Source organism: Corvus cornix, chromosome 12 (assembly GCF_000738735.6).
Source record: "Corvus cornix cornix isolate S_Up_H32 chromosome 12, ASM73873v5, whole genome shotgun sequence".
Lineage (NCBI taxonomy): Eukaryota > Metazoa > Chordata > Aves > Passeriformes > Corvidae > Corvus > Corvus cornix.
Window position 1 is genome coordinate 10,350,280 of NC_046342.1, and position 14,398 is coordinate 10,364,677.

Below are 14,398 nucleotides of genomic sequence, written 5' to 3' on the forward strand. Positions count from 1 at the left end.
ATCCCTATTTAGCTGCCAGAGCTGCTGGGAGAGTAGTGGTGGCCCCAGGCAGAGATTAAGGGGCACGTACAGGGAATGACTCCTTGTGTTATCTAACACAGCTTTGTGGGGGCTCTGTGGAGCCCTAAGTATTTGTTATCTGACCCTTCCCTTTGCTGGAGCTGGCTTTAAATCCCGAATCAATAAAAGGAAGTTGCACCATGGCTTTGAATGAATAATGCAGCAGTTTTGCAGCACAGTGTAGCTACTGAAAGGCAGCAGTTTGTTATGATTCAGGGGAGATCAGACTCTCACAGGCCTGGGTACGTGCACAGCTGAAGTTCACAGAAGTTTACTACAACTTCATGACAAGCCGAATGTGGGGAAGGTTATGTTTCTGCTGACTTATCCGTGGCTCTGGATGAATGGGTGTGTCCCTGTTGGGATGTTAGAGGCACTGGGAGCCACGTTGTGCTGTGCTACCTGCGGGATTGCTGCATGCGGAAAAGCTTTTTACGATGCTCAGTCCAAGAACACGGAGCGAACAGAGATGATCTCTCCAGGCAGCTTTCTTGTCCTGAGCACTCCTGAGCTTTATTGCAGTTCCAATCTGAGATGTGAAGGTGAAGATATGAGTTACAGTCACACTTACAGACACTGCATTTCCTGGAAAAGTTTATGTAGAGGGAAAATCACAGCATTGTGCAACACTGTGGGTATGCAGGATATGAAGTGACTGCCCCAAAGTTATAGTCGTGGCAGATCATAAAATTAAAACACTGAGGTAGATCTAAGGAGATTTTCACTAGAGCAAGATGAACATTTTGCACTAGATTAGCAGTCAGTAAGAGATGTGGACTTGTCAAAATTTCAGTGTTTCCTAGGAGCACACCAGCTATGTTGAAATTAATGTTAGAAAAGATCCAAAACACCAGGATGAATTTTTTGTTATTTCATCCTGAGCAAGAAACTGTCTCAGTGGCCAAGATTTAATCTGGGAGATGTAGAGTGCAAATTCACATTTTTGCTTTTCTCATTCAGCCTGGGTGCTTGAATCTGTGTTTTTCTCATCCCAAACAGTTGGGGATTCTGGCCTTTCACTGTTCCCAGGCACTGGCTTCATCAGCATTCCTTGTTAAATGGACATGGAAGTATCATTGGAGTCATTAGAGTTAAAAAGAGTGAAAATCCCTACTTTAAAATTTTAAATCCTGTAAGTACATAAATGAATGAGTTGAATTGTGTGTGCTGCTTTTACTAGGAGAAAAATACTTATGTTTTGGTGATTAAAAGCCATCTGTAATTAAGGATAAATAAGTCATGGCCAATTTATTAGACTTGCTTTTTTTATGTGAGACAATGGTCTTTTAGATTTTCTGTCCTCTCTCTGGTGTGCTGATCCTGGCATTGCTGTTATATATTGCTATTAATGGCAAAAATACATGACAACACTTCACACACAGCATGAGAAGACAGCAGTGTGAAGCCAGAAAAACACATCAAGCCAAGAAGAGTGTCAGGTATTTCCTCAGCCCTTTGTTGTTCTTCTGTGTTTTCCTGTGTGTTGTTGTGTTTTGGTTTTTAAGCACTGAGTGTGCCAGGGCTTGCAGTTTGTCTGCTGAGCCCATTCCTGATACAGCACCCAATAGACTGGGTGGTGATTTATGTGGGAAAAATACCTAAGATAATAATAGATCACTGAATCCCTCCATTTGTGACTTATCTTGTATCTCTGGAAATGCACAGACTGTGGCCTTCCCTAAAGAGTAAAGCACGAGAATCTCTTTTCCTGAGATGACACTCAGCTATTTCACTCAAAAACAACCACAAAAATACATTTACATTACATGCAAAACAGAAAGCTTTAAGTTGTTAGGCAACCTCATCCTCTAGAACTGACCTAAAGGAGTCTCTGGAAGGTTTTGCTGCCCATGTCCAGTTCACCAGATGATCAGCAGCCATGCATAAAGGGGGGAAAATTGCACCACCAGCTTTCTGGGGCTTTTTGCTGTCTGAAAAAATAGAGAAATACTTTTGTTGCAGCAGAAGTAAATGAAAATCCAGGAATCTGAGAATACTATTTTAATAATGTTCCCATACTCACATGGGCTTGAAAAGCTGAAGTGTTCTGGGCAGCTGCCAGATGCAGGTAATGAAAGGTTGTTTAGCACTTGGGAATTGTACAAAGCAAATGCTAAACACCAGTTACATTCAGCTGTCCAAGTCACAAGACTGCCTAGAGAACTGCTGGTGATAAATGTTCACAATTATGGTATAGAAATACCATCAGGAATTTAGGGTGGAACAAGGCTGGGCCACCCTGGAGTAATTACATGGACTCAAGGAGAGGAAAAACTTCCTTGAGAGAGAAGTTTTGAAACAGACGCACTTGACCAGAGAAATGCTGACTGTGTAGTAAGAAATACTTTCATACGAGCCTGCAGGAGGGTAAACTTACCAATTCCAGCTTGGAAACTGTGCTGGATCATTCACAGAGCCACTGCATCTGTGGGCCAAATGTGCTGCTTCTGACTGGAAACCAAAGCCATTTCTCACTGATGGTTTTGCTCTCTGCAGCACTTTGCTGAAGTCACTTAAGCATCTGCAAGAAGTTTAGTGGTGCATGAGATGAGGAAAGGTTCAGTATGTATGAATAGGTCCAACTGTGCTTCCAAGCCAGATTCTTCCATGCACAACCGCATCAAAATTTGGGTAATAGCCAGAATGTTAACACTAAGTTCTTTTATTTGTCCTCCTTATTGCTTTATTAGCAATTCCAGGATAATCTGTTGTTTCAGACTAATTTTACTCTTGTTTTGCAGGATTAGTGATAGAACCATTGTAACAATCAGCTAAGGACCCTGAAACACTTGAGGTCTGATCTCCATTTGCACCTGGGGAGTGGATGTTCTTTGTCAGTACAGAAACTGCACAGGCTGTAGATAAAACATAGCAACATCTGAACAGAAGGCATCCCTTATCTTCATGAATTCCCTAAATTAGCTCAGCATAGAATTAAACTGCCTTCCCTGCGGAATAAAAGTTTCTGCTCATTTATTCTTTGTTTTCTGAATACTGCCGAGGTCTTACCATTTATATAAAAGTGGAGTTTCTTTCCCCAAAGAGTATTGAAGTGTTTAAGCTTAATGCAGGATGAGAGACAGGTCAATGAGTTAGAAGATTATTCCTGGTGAGAGGGAAGAACTTTTCTAGGCTGTGACAACCCAAATTCTGTAGAGTATTTTGTAAGAAAGCAGAAAAGCTGAAGAAGGAGGTGAGGGATGATTACAGAGAGGTGTGAATGAAGGAATCACAATTAGAAGAGAAGGGGGAGCAAGGTGATACATGAAGCCAGAGAAACAAGGTGCAGGAGCTAAATCTGATCTGGTAAAAAGGAAGTCAGACACACAAATTTATCTCCTTGCCAGGACAGTAAATTGAACGCTGTCATGTTGGTGCAACAGAGCAGCTCCAAATCCTCACAGGCAGGATTACACTAGAAAAGAAGTGACCAAAGCAGGGGCTGCTGCTGAGGGTGGAAAACACGGGACCTGCAGAGGAAAAGACAGAACTTGTGTTCAAATGGTCATATTCATGTTAGCAATTCAGTTACTTATCTCTTGTGAAGTCACTTTAGAGCCACCTGTAAGTTCGTTGAATATGATTGACAATTACTGTGACTATTTGCTTTTCCTTCTTGGGGATTGTGAAATTTTAATCAAAATTACCTCAGTATAATAAGTTTGCAAAAGCTGAATTCCTAATGTTTTTTTCCCCAACACTTTTACAATCTGATCAATCTTTAATAATGAGACTGAGCTGAAAAAAATCCAAACAATTTTCTACTCAGACAATGCAATTTCATCAGAAATGAATCATGTTAAGTGAATACATTGATTTAGATTAAATTTGATGGGAAAATATCAAAATGAATAATTTTACCTTATTTCTTTCAGGCAATGTTGAAATATTTTGTATTGGCATTTTATTCATTTAATTTCAACTTCTATGATATTTACATTATTTTGATATTCCTATACTATTGCATATAAGACTTTCAGTGATTCAAACCCTGTATGTTTGTTATTTGCACTGAAAATAAATGTCAAAATGTTGGAATTTCCCATGGGATCAGAATTCCACTTTCTATTTACAATAAAATGTGTAAAGAAATACAGTACTCCAGAGTAAGTCTGACCTTAGTACTTCTCAGCTCTGGAATGCCAGGCAATCTAATATATGGATCAGGATTGTGTAATAAGATTTCTGAATGATTTATGCCAATCACATTTTCATTATTTCCTCACCAATACTGGCAGTGCTAATTCTTTGTACACTACTGCATCTTTCCCATCCAGCTAGACACAATTTATGTGAATTAAACTGCCAGGAGTCTCCTCGGAGTGTGGCTTCCAGCTTTAAGGATTGTTCAGGTATTTCATCTTTTTTTGCTGAATTAGGTTCAATGCTGGTCAATTTATGATTTCAATCCCCAGTATTATCATTGATACTTATTTTACAAAATGTTCTGCAGTTTTGATGAGTTTCAATCCATGCGGAGATAATGGCAACTGTCCTCCTGTGCTTGCTCATAAAATTGATCTGAAAGTGATCAATGAGATGGTGAAACTTTCTTTAAAACACCAGAATGACACTTTAAAAGATTAAAAGGGGATTTTTTTTTAAATTAAGCACACAACCAATCTTCATGTAAAGCAAGATGGCTTCAGCTTGTGCTGAGGAGCTAATGAACACATCAGGTGAAAGTTCACCTCTACCAATGGTGTTCCTGAAGGTAAGGGAAACTGAATAGATTCTAAGTTTGTTCATCTGAAAGATACCTGTATAAAAATTGATTGATTTGATACTTTCCTGGAACAATTACAATTGCCATTTCCATGCACTGCATAAACTATTTAATCAGCTTGTCTACTGCAGAAAAACTTATACAAACCCTATGCAGAACCCACTCTGAACTTTAATATAGGTAAACTTCTTGATTTAAAAGTTTGAATTTGGCTGTCTTAATTCGGGTCAGATTACCCTGTCCTAAAGATGTAGGTTTTGATCTCTTAATAAGATATCTCCTCTCAAAACACTGACAAAGAGCTCAGATAACAGTATTGAGTTTTCTTCTGTGTCGTTAGCCCCACTGGAGTCTCTTATCCACCTGTTCTCCTCCTTATAGGAAATACTTGGGAACTCAGTGCAATAAATGGAAGGAGGTTTACACAAAGGAGAGATGGTAACCAGAGCTCCTTAATAGGCTGTATTGAACTCTCTAGACCTAAAGCAGCACACAGAGTAAATTACTTTCTTATCAACTGAATCTGCTGGTGATCTGAAAAACAGCATTTTTCTATTTAGTTTCTCAAATGCAAACTTAGGATGCATTTGCTGATGCCTGCTGGAAATTTCCAGAGGCCCTTGTGCAATCCTACTCCACCAGAAATACTGCATGGAACCTGTTTGTAGAAATCCTGAGGGGCAAATGCTGATTAAAACCTCTGAAATTCTGTCAGAAACAATGCAAAATATCAGCATAAATTACATCAGCAAAAGTTTTTTTGCTGTTTCTGTCATCCATTAAGTCCAATCTAAAAATCTTAAATGTATCTGATTTTCTCTAATTCTTACCCTGTTTTGATCTGCAGGGTAGCTGGTCTCCCTTCCAAGACAGAAATATTGCTCTGGAAAAAAAGTGTTTCTGGCCTCTTCTAGACTCAGATTTTGGGCTCTACTTTCAATTTATTTCAGAGTTATTCCACTGACCAAGGACACCAAAGGAATTCCTTTAATTTGAACAACTCCAACTCTGAACAACCCTCTCTCCTCCTTGGTTCTTTCCTGCTGAGTTTTTGCTGGGCTGAGCTGGTTCATGCTCATGGCTGGGTAAGAGTGAGTCCACTCTGCCTTAGAGAATGTCTGTGTTGTGAAATCCTGCTCCTGAAAAATGTATTTGCTGGATTATAAACACATTACCTTAGATTTTGTGCTGACAGAGTGATCTCACAGTAACAACACTGCAGGAATGTGGGTTAGTAAAGATTTTGCGTTGTCAGCTTTTAGTATAATCTTTAGTGGTTTTATTTTCTGGAGCAAAATATGGTAATATATGTCGCTACATTTCAGATTTAATATTCGAGAACATTTTCAAGAAAAAAAAAAAAAAAAGGCACCACCTCTCTACAAACAACCTGCCTCTAAATTCAGGCCGTGCACTTTGTTTCACGGGGAGCACAATTTCACAGCCTACACAAGCACATTTCCTTGTCCCTGGTTGTTTGCCAAGCATCCATTACACGTCTACAGACAATCCACGTTTGACCTGGGGTTTCCAGATACCCCTTTGGCTCCGTAAAAAGGGAATCAGCCAATTGTTTCAGTGTTGTTTTCTTTGTCAAGAAGAGTTTAAACCCCATCCTCTCCTGGCAAGTTTCCCTCCTAATTGCAGCGAAGTGGTGCTGCCGATGTCATTGTGAAGTGGCTGATAGTGGCAGTGTTTTAAATGACAAGGCACAGAAGAAAAGCCCCTGCTCTCTGGAACCTGCTGTAGGAACAGATAAATGTATGTTAAGTATATAATTAGTGAGGCAGATCTTGCAGAGGAATCATTCGTGGCCTTTACAGAAAGGATCTGTCTTGTAGGGCTGCTTGAATAAAAGGCAAGGGGGTGGGGGATGCGCTTAATAAAGGCAAAACCAGAGCTAAGGTTGGACTGGCAAGCACAAGGAGGGGAACAGATGAACTCTGAGAAATTCTGGGGCAGAGCGTGAGGATAAATGAAATAAAAGATACATAGACAGAGGCAGGGCAGAGACATAAAGGTCTGGGGTTTGTGAGGAGGGGAGAACGACGTGGGTATGACTACTGCTGGGTAGAGAGTGAGGGGGGAAATTGCAGCTGAGGGATGAGGTTTGCTGGAGAAGTTGTCAAAAATCAAAACAGCCAAAGGACAGACAAATAATTTAGCCACAAATTTCTGAGGGAAGATCACGTGCTCTAAAAAACCCCCACAATTGTGGTGGAGAAAAAACAAAGGAGGTCTGTGCTAAGGGCAGTGTGGATTTGCCACAGGGATGATTCCACAGTCCTGAGAGTGCACTGAGACATGGAACCTCAATGACAGGATAAATGCTTTATTTTTCTCATGCAAGCTGTCAGAAGTAATTACACTTAATTTATAGTTTTCATTTGAAGATAAATTCAGTAGTTCTCAAAAGACACTCCTATGCCCAAAAGCACATTCCAAAAGCTCCCACCCCTCCGGTAGAAGTAATTGTTCTCTTTTATAACTTACGAAAACATGTTTGGCCTCCTCTCATATCTGCCTTAGGTACACAAGCTGAGCAGATGCAGGCATTCCCGTGCTGTTTGTTCCAGCAAGGTGAATTATGATTATAACACCAAGGATGAGCATCTGACGTTGACAAGATTTTTCTGCAAGTCACCATGAGGTAACAAGAAGTGTCTGCTTTAATGATCTTCGCTGTTTAAATTTTTATTGTATTCAGCTGGATTTTTTTTTATAGCCTTTGATTAAAGTTCAGAGGGAAGATGAATTTAAAAGCCTTCAGGTTTGTTAGATGTGCTACAGCTTGCCAGTCACCCTGCCAAAATTTTCCACTGTGTACTTCTTATAGTTCTGCGTGGTCTAAATTTAATTGACTGCAGATGAGAAGCATTATTACAGATCTGTCATTGCAGCCATTCTTCATATGTTTCACTAGCTGGAATGAGCAGTCACTGGGTTTGTTTCTGACCTAATTCATAATGATGTAAAGCAGCAGTGATTTCACAGAAGAGGAAACAGATTTAGCTGGTGAGAAGGGCAGAACTGGGCTCAGTGCTGCTCCAGTAGTGCTCATTTACAGGTGAGTGGAAGAGTAAAGTCCATTGTTAAAACACTAAATTTCAATTTTGTGGGAACAGAGGTACATTATATAATCTGTTCAGTTGATATAACAATGTCATTCATCATTTTATTTCGCTGACTCTATTAAGACAATACGAAAAAAAGACAATAATCTGGGCTTTTCAGCCTAGCCCCTCCTTAGGATACGGAATAGTATCACTAGGAGCAAAGCTCTAAAGGTCAAAGAATGGACAGAGATGTATTTAACATGCCAACTTATAAGAACTGGTAATGTTATTTTGGTGTATTGAAACATTATCATTCCAGCAGCCTCATTTTAGTAAGTTAATGTAAACTAATTTATATGTGGATGTCTGGATTTCTCTGCTCATTGATTTATCAAGTATATTTGTTTATTAAATCCCCCTTACTGATAACAAACAATTACTACTTCAGGTAATTGATTTAAAACATGGGGAAGACCATTGCCAGCTGACGCTGTGCCAAGAGTTATAGTACAAATTAATACAAACCAGAAGTCTACGTGCCTTGTACTTGCTCCACCAGATCAATATGTGAAGTAAGACTGTGGCATCCACCAGGATTGTTAACAGGATCTTTAACAGGATCTTGTCTGGAATACAAATGTCCAGCACATTGCTGGTGGGATTCTTTTACTTTTTCCTGCATATAATTTGTATTAATAGCTGGCCTTGGGAGAACAGAAGGCACTATCATCTTAGTGGGAACACACAGGGAGAAGTTGAGGCTGTGATTCTGCCTCTATTAAAATTGATTGTCATGTGATGGATTTGGTCTCTCTCTAATCTGGGACAATATCAGAAATTCCTGAGGGTCTTTGGGCGAAATGCAAATGTGATTTTGGAATGGGAAGCCTTGTGTGCACAGCATTAGCAGTATTTTTAGGCTTGTAAGATAGGAAGAGACAGGAGATAAGATGGACTGAGACACCTTAAAACAAAGCCCTCATCACAGCAGAAATGTCCAGCTTCCTGTCAACACCAGCAGTCAAATAGCTCAGAAGCTTTTCAAACAATTGCTTGGGCTGGAGACAGGAGCTGTGACATCTGGACTGTCAATTAAAGCTCCATGAAGTCACTGGAGAAGGACGAGAACAAACACTTGTTAACAGGGTATTGAATATGAATAATCGTCCTCTGCCCTCACAGACTGAACGTGGTGGGTAGTGATTTACTGCTGAGGAAGCCAGGCAGTCATGGCATGACATGGAATATTGCTTTTCCAAATCATATTTTCAATATTATTGTATAAGTATTATTAAATTAATCACTGAAAGTAAAGGGTCAAATCAAGGTTTGGAGTTTTCTTCCTTAATTACTTAGTTTCTTCCCTAGTTATGTCAAGTTTTACCTGACCGAGGACAGCAAAAAGTTTAATTGTATTTATAGGGCTGTTTCATCCAGAATAATGAAACATCTCAACTTTATCTCAGAATCTGGGCTTATTTGCATAGTCTGTACATCATATCTTCCTGCTGGGTTGTTTCTCCTACTTGGAATATTTCCATTTGACAGAGAAAATCTGCACTAGATTTGCAAACTGGGATTTTCAAAACTTAGTCCAAATTCAAAAGACAAGACTCAGACTTGTCTTTTGATGGAATTTGTACCTTGGGACTCTTTGGACTTTCTGAAGGACAGGCCAATTCTCAAACATTTCAGCAATAAAGATTTTCAGTTTACTGTAGATTTTTTTGGCCTTTAAAAATGTGTTTTCTACCATTTCTTGTACTAATGATTTGTTGTTTTTTCACAAGAGTGTTCGCAGACGGCAAAGTTTAACTAATAAACATGCAAATGTGTTCACAGGAAGGTTTGTGCCAGAAATTTTTGTGGGTCGCTGTTCTGCTCCTGAGTAAATCACGGTGGCTACTCCACTTTCTTCCTCTTTTCAAATTTGGTAGCCAACGACAGAGCAGAAAAGGGCTGGGTGAGAGGAAGGTTGTCAGTCCAACATCTACAGCTGGAAACATAAAGACAAAAGTCTCTCTGACTTTCCCCCAACTAGAAATCTACATAACATGAATTTTGTTGACAATTTTAAATAGCCAGTTGACGGAAATTTGGCTCACGAGTTATTAATATGCAAGTAATTTGGGATTTTGTAGAAAAATGTTGCAGTGGCAAAATAATATTTGGGAGGAGTTTTGTGCAAGGAAGTTTTTTTCTGTTCTTTTAATTGAAAGAAATTACGGAGCAAGGTGTGTACTAGTGAAGCTTTATGGAAATGTGCTTCTCCATTTCAGGCTCAGGGATCTTAGATGCTTCTCACTTTTCTCAGTGGTGTCCTTCAGTTTCTTTCATTGTCTCTTTATTCTCCTCCCTCTTGGTCTTTGAAAGATGTAATACCTTTAAACCAGAACGTTTAACAAGTAAAATAGTCCCACTCACTTGTAGACTTCGAGTAATAAGAAAAAGAATTTCAAAGATGCATTCAAAGAATAAGAATTTCATTTGTGTTACTTTCTTCTGTTCACCTTCCACTGGCAATGCTCAGCATTGATTTGAAAGGCTAAAGGTGCAGATTGTGTAAGCCAGTGCCAGCCCCAGTGTCACCTCCCCTGTCCTCAGCCACCAGCTCCCACTTCCCTTCATGTTATGTGTCGTACGTCACCTGTGTGGGCTTTGCTTTCCGAGCCTAAATCTGGCTCGTGGGCTGGGCCAAAACCCTCCCTCATCTGTCCTGCTACGAAGACTGAGAGCTTAAGTTTAGCTCTTATGTTTCTGTTATGCCAGAGACAGAAATAATGCATATTTCAGAGTTAGTCAGCTGGGAGAATATTAAGATTGGTTATTTCAACCCATGTAATATCCTCTACTACAAACACAGACTTTCCCTCCCTCAAAATAAAAGGAGTATTAAAATCGGTATTGCCAAAAGTGAAATTATCCTTGAATCTTAGATCCGTGTCCCTAAAGTTTTAAAGAAATTTGGGTCAAATTCAACATGACAAATCTAAATGGCATTGGGAAGATCTAGTTAGATTTTATACTTTTGTAAAGCATCTTTTATTTCTAAAAAGTACATGGCTACTATTACTTCTCTCGGCAGTTGTGTTTATAGCAAAAAATATATTCAATTTGTGTGTGTGATATGGAAACAATTAAGAAACCAAAATATTTAAGATCTATTTAGACTGCAAAGCAGGCCAAATAGAAAGATATCATTGCTGTGACTGACCTACAGAGGACTTGTTGATAAAGAAAAACTGGTATGCTGATACTTATTCTGTCAAATGATAAAGCACAAATGGAAAACAAGGCTGAAACCCCTTTTGGTAAATACACAGCTAAACACCCCCCAGACCCGCCTCAAGCATCCACTTTTGCTGCCTTGTGATTTGGTAGGGCTGTCTATAGATCCAGCTTGCTCAGAGATTTTTCATTTAAGTGCCAGTTGCTGTGGTAACAGCATGAAGAGCAGATCAGATAGATGCCAGGACCAGATGGGTTTCTCTAAGAACTCCACACACATGGACAGTTGGTGGTGACCCAATTCCAAAAGGTTACCCACACAGATTTGTACTGCAGCTGACTTGGCGTTGCCTTCTCCAGGGGTCTGGACCTTGTCTCTGAACCCCAGGGGTTCTCCCGAATTTGCAGCCCTGGGCTTTCATCAGAAGCTCATGGACTTCCCACAGAGGAAATGCTGATGGATTAATAGAAGTGATAGAGTTTCATACCCTGATGTTTATGCTGCCTTCTCATTGTCAAGGGCTGGGCTGAGCCCAGTCTTGGGCTCTGTCAAAATGTTGAGTAATTATTACATGATAATCACACACTGCAGTTTCTCCCAGGCTTAATCTGATTTCTGCACTGTAGTTGCTTACATCCCACCTAAATTCCACCCACGTGTAGTTTAACCAATATAACTGATTAGAGTCAATTTTCCATGGTCAGAGCTGTGTTACATACAGGGTGTACCAGCAAATATTTGACCTTTGCTGAGGTCTTCTTGGTTGGTTCTTTTGCATTTAAAACTGACTTACCTGGTTCTTATGAATAGTTCAGTTGAAATCATAGTAATGGTCTGGTGTTTACTACTCAGTAAAACCCCAAGTTTCCCTTCCTGTTTTGGAAGGTTGGGGTTTCTGTTTGTTTTTTGTTTTCCTGAGAAATGTGTGAAGGGAGTGTGCATGTCGTGGTTTAGACACAACTACGTGGGCTGGGTTAGTCAGCGTTCCAGCTTTATCTGGAAAGGGGACGGAAGGCAACTCCTTAAACAATGCTCATTTCCCTTCCTCTCCTACCTCCAAAATATGTTCTGACATGTTGGTTTGTTTAATCTTGATCCAATCTCAAGTATATTGAGGATTTTTAGAGAAGTAATGCTACGTCACAGATTTGGAGGAATTAGGGAATACTCCCAAAACAAGGTCCTGCCTGTTCTGTATGGATGATGTGTGTCCCTCGCCTCCCTGGCCTGCCTGTGTTGGCAGATTCACAGCAGTGCAGCTGGGTAGATAAGAAGGTGTGGATCCTGACTTCAAAGGTGTTAAAATCTACTTTTTAAAAATACATCTGATATTTGATAAAAATGCATTAGAAGGCATTCACAGAATTGAGAAAAGTTCTGTTTTCTCCTTAAAATTGCTGCAGATTTAGTACTTTGGGGTACTGTGTTAGACTGTGCCATGTAGATGCCCATTTGTCCTCTGATCTTCAAGCCTCTTGCTTCATGAGCTCCCCAGAAAGTGTTCAGCCCATGCAAATGGCAGGTGACTTCGGTATCCTGACATTTTTTTGCCCCTAGTCAGCAAGCACAGTTCTAAAAATGTCTGTCGGGAGGCTGGGAGCGAGGCTCCACATCAATTAGATTCCGTCAGCTTTGCCAGCCACTTAAAGCAGTGCGATCTGAGAACGTGCTGGCTGAATTTACATAGAACACATTCTTTCTTCCTGCCCCTTGGTCGCATGTTTGAGATTGTGCTGCAGCTGGAGCCGCACCACCGGCACCAGGGAACACTCTGTGCCTCTGGCAGGTGCTCCAGGCAGTTTGTGGAAGGCAACCTCCCAGTTTCTCTGGTCACAGCTCAGCAGATTAGTCTGCCCGTGGTGCTGAAATGAACCACAGACTGCTGGTCCTCACAGGCTGTGCTCATCCACACAGAGAAGCCTCAAAGTGATTAATTTCTGCATTTTCAGCTCTGTGCTTTGAACATAGAGATGAAGAGAAAATACTTGGCAATAGAAACCCAGAGAGGAGCAGATCAAAAGAAACAGAAGAGCTCAGAAAAATCTGTGGTAGCAAATGGGGAGACTGGAGCATTGCTGGGACAAGACCACTGAGTAAGGAGGGAGAATAATCCATTTATATACTTCTGGCTTTGGACCAGAATGCAGCAGTCAGGGAGGTGCAGGACTCTAAGTGTTAAAATGTCCATACCTTCTGCTGGAAATGGCAAGAGTTCAGCTCAAGTTTAGCATTTCCAGAGAGCCAGAGCCCAGCCTGTGGTGCCTTAGATAGGCTTTTGTTGGCTCAGGATGCCCTGCACTGGTGTTTGTCAGCAGGCTCAGCTGGCTGTGCATGTGTTTAAGTCCCCACGGTAAAATTCTGCCTCATCTCAACTGAGATGGGCTCTGCTTTTCTAAGGTTAATTTGGTTGTTGCCTGCTGAAGTTGCTCAGTGCCTCACAAATGGAACAAACTTACCAGGTGATGGATTCTTCCTGTGGCAACGTGGCAAAAAATTATTCCCCAGAAAGGAATCCACACGCAGTGTCTGCGTCACTTAAAGCTCCATTCATGACCTATTTTGGGGAGCTGATGGGTCTCAGGTCTCCTGAGCCTCATCTAGCCTGGGTTGAGTTGTATTCACAGGCAATTACTAAATCAGCTTTAAGATTGTTTCATAGATGGTTTTGATTCCTTTATCTTCCAGTGCAAGCTGTTCAATAAATCTCTAGGATATTTAGGAGAATTTGCTGTCTGAGAGCCTTCTTGATAACACTCCAGTGCTGTTTCCTCACTGCTTTTGAAGGTATCTTGGAAGCTTTTAAAAATGATCTTTAGATCTTGCTGTGCAGTTAATGCTTTAAGTTTCTCACAGGTGTGTACAGGTGTTTCTGGGATATTGGTAACTGCTAGAAAATGGGAATGTGTACAAAACCCTTAACCTCATGGATCTTGCCTTTTCTTCAGCTTTTTTTTTTTTTTGTCTGTTTCCATCATCTGCAAAATACACTTCACTGTTCCATCAGAGAGCAGGACTGGATCAAATGTATCCCTTGAAGAAATTTGGGATAACCTGAATTTTCACAAGATCCAAGCCTAGCTTTTTGAATCCCTTAATTTTGGCCATTTCACAGTGTCCTGTGAATTGGAAAAAGTGCCTAAATAAATAAATAAATAAATGTGCAAAGTTAATTTTGTGTAAAAGGCAGAGAAGCAGGGCTCATAATTTAGATCCAAATCCAAGCTGGAAAAAAATCCTTCTAATTCTTATACATATTCAAATGTTTTGTTGGGTTACTTCTATTTAGAAAAAAAGAATTGTTTTTACTTCTCTGAAGTGCTTGCTGTC

At 40.3% G+C, this 14,398-nt stretch overlaps 1 protein-coding gene across 1 annotated transcript in view; it reads left to right on the forward strand.

The window, feature by feature from the left end:
- Window positions 1–7,314: 7,314 nt before the first annotated feature.
- CHST13 (carbohydrate sulfotransferase 13) overlaps window positions 7,315–14,398 on the forward strand; it is a 71,953-nt gene continuing 64,869 nt past the window's right edge. Inside the window, exon 1 of the mRNA XM_019280494.3 lies at window positions 7,315–7,436. The gene's annotated coding sequence lies outside the window, so the exon portion shown is untranslated. The remainder of the gene's footprint in view (window positions 7,437–14,398) is intronic.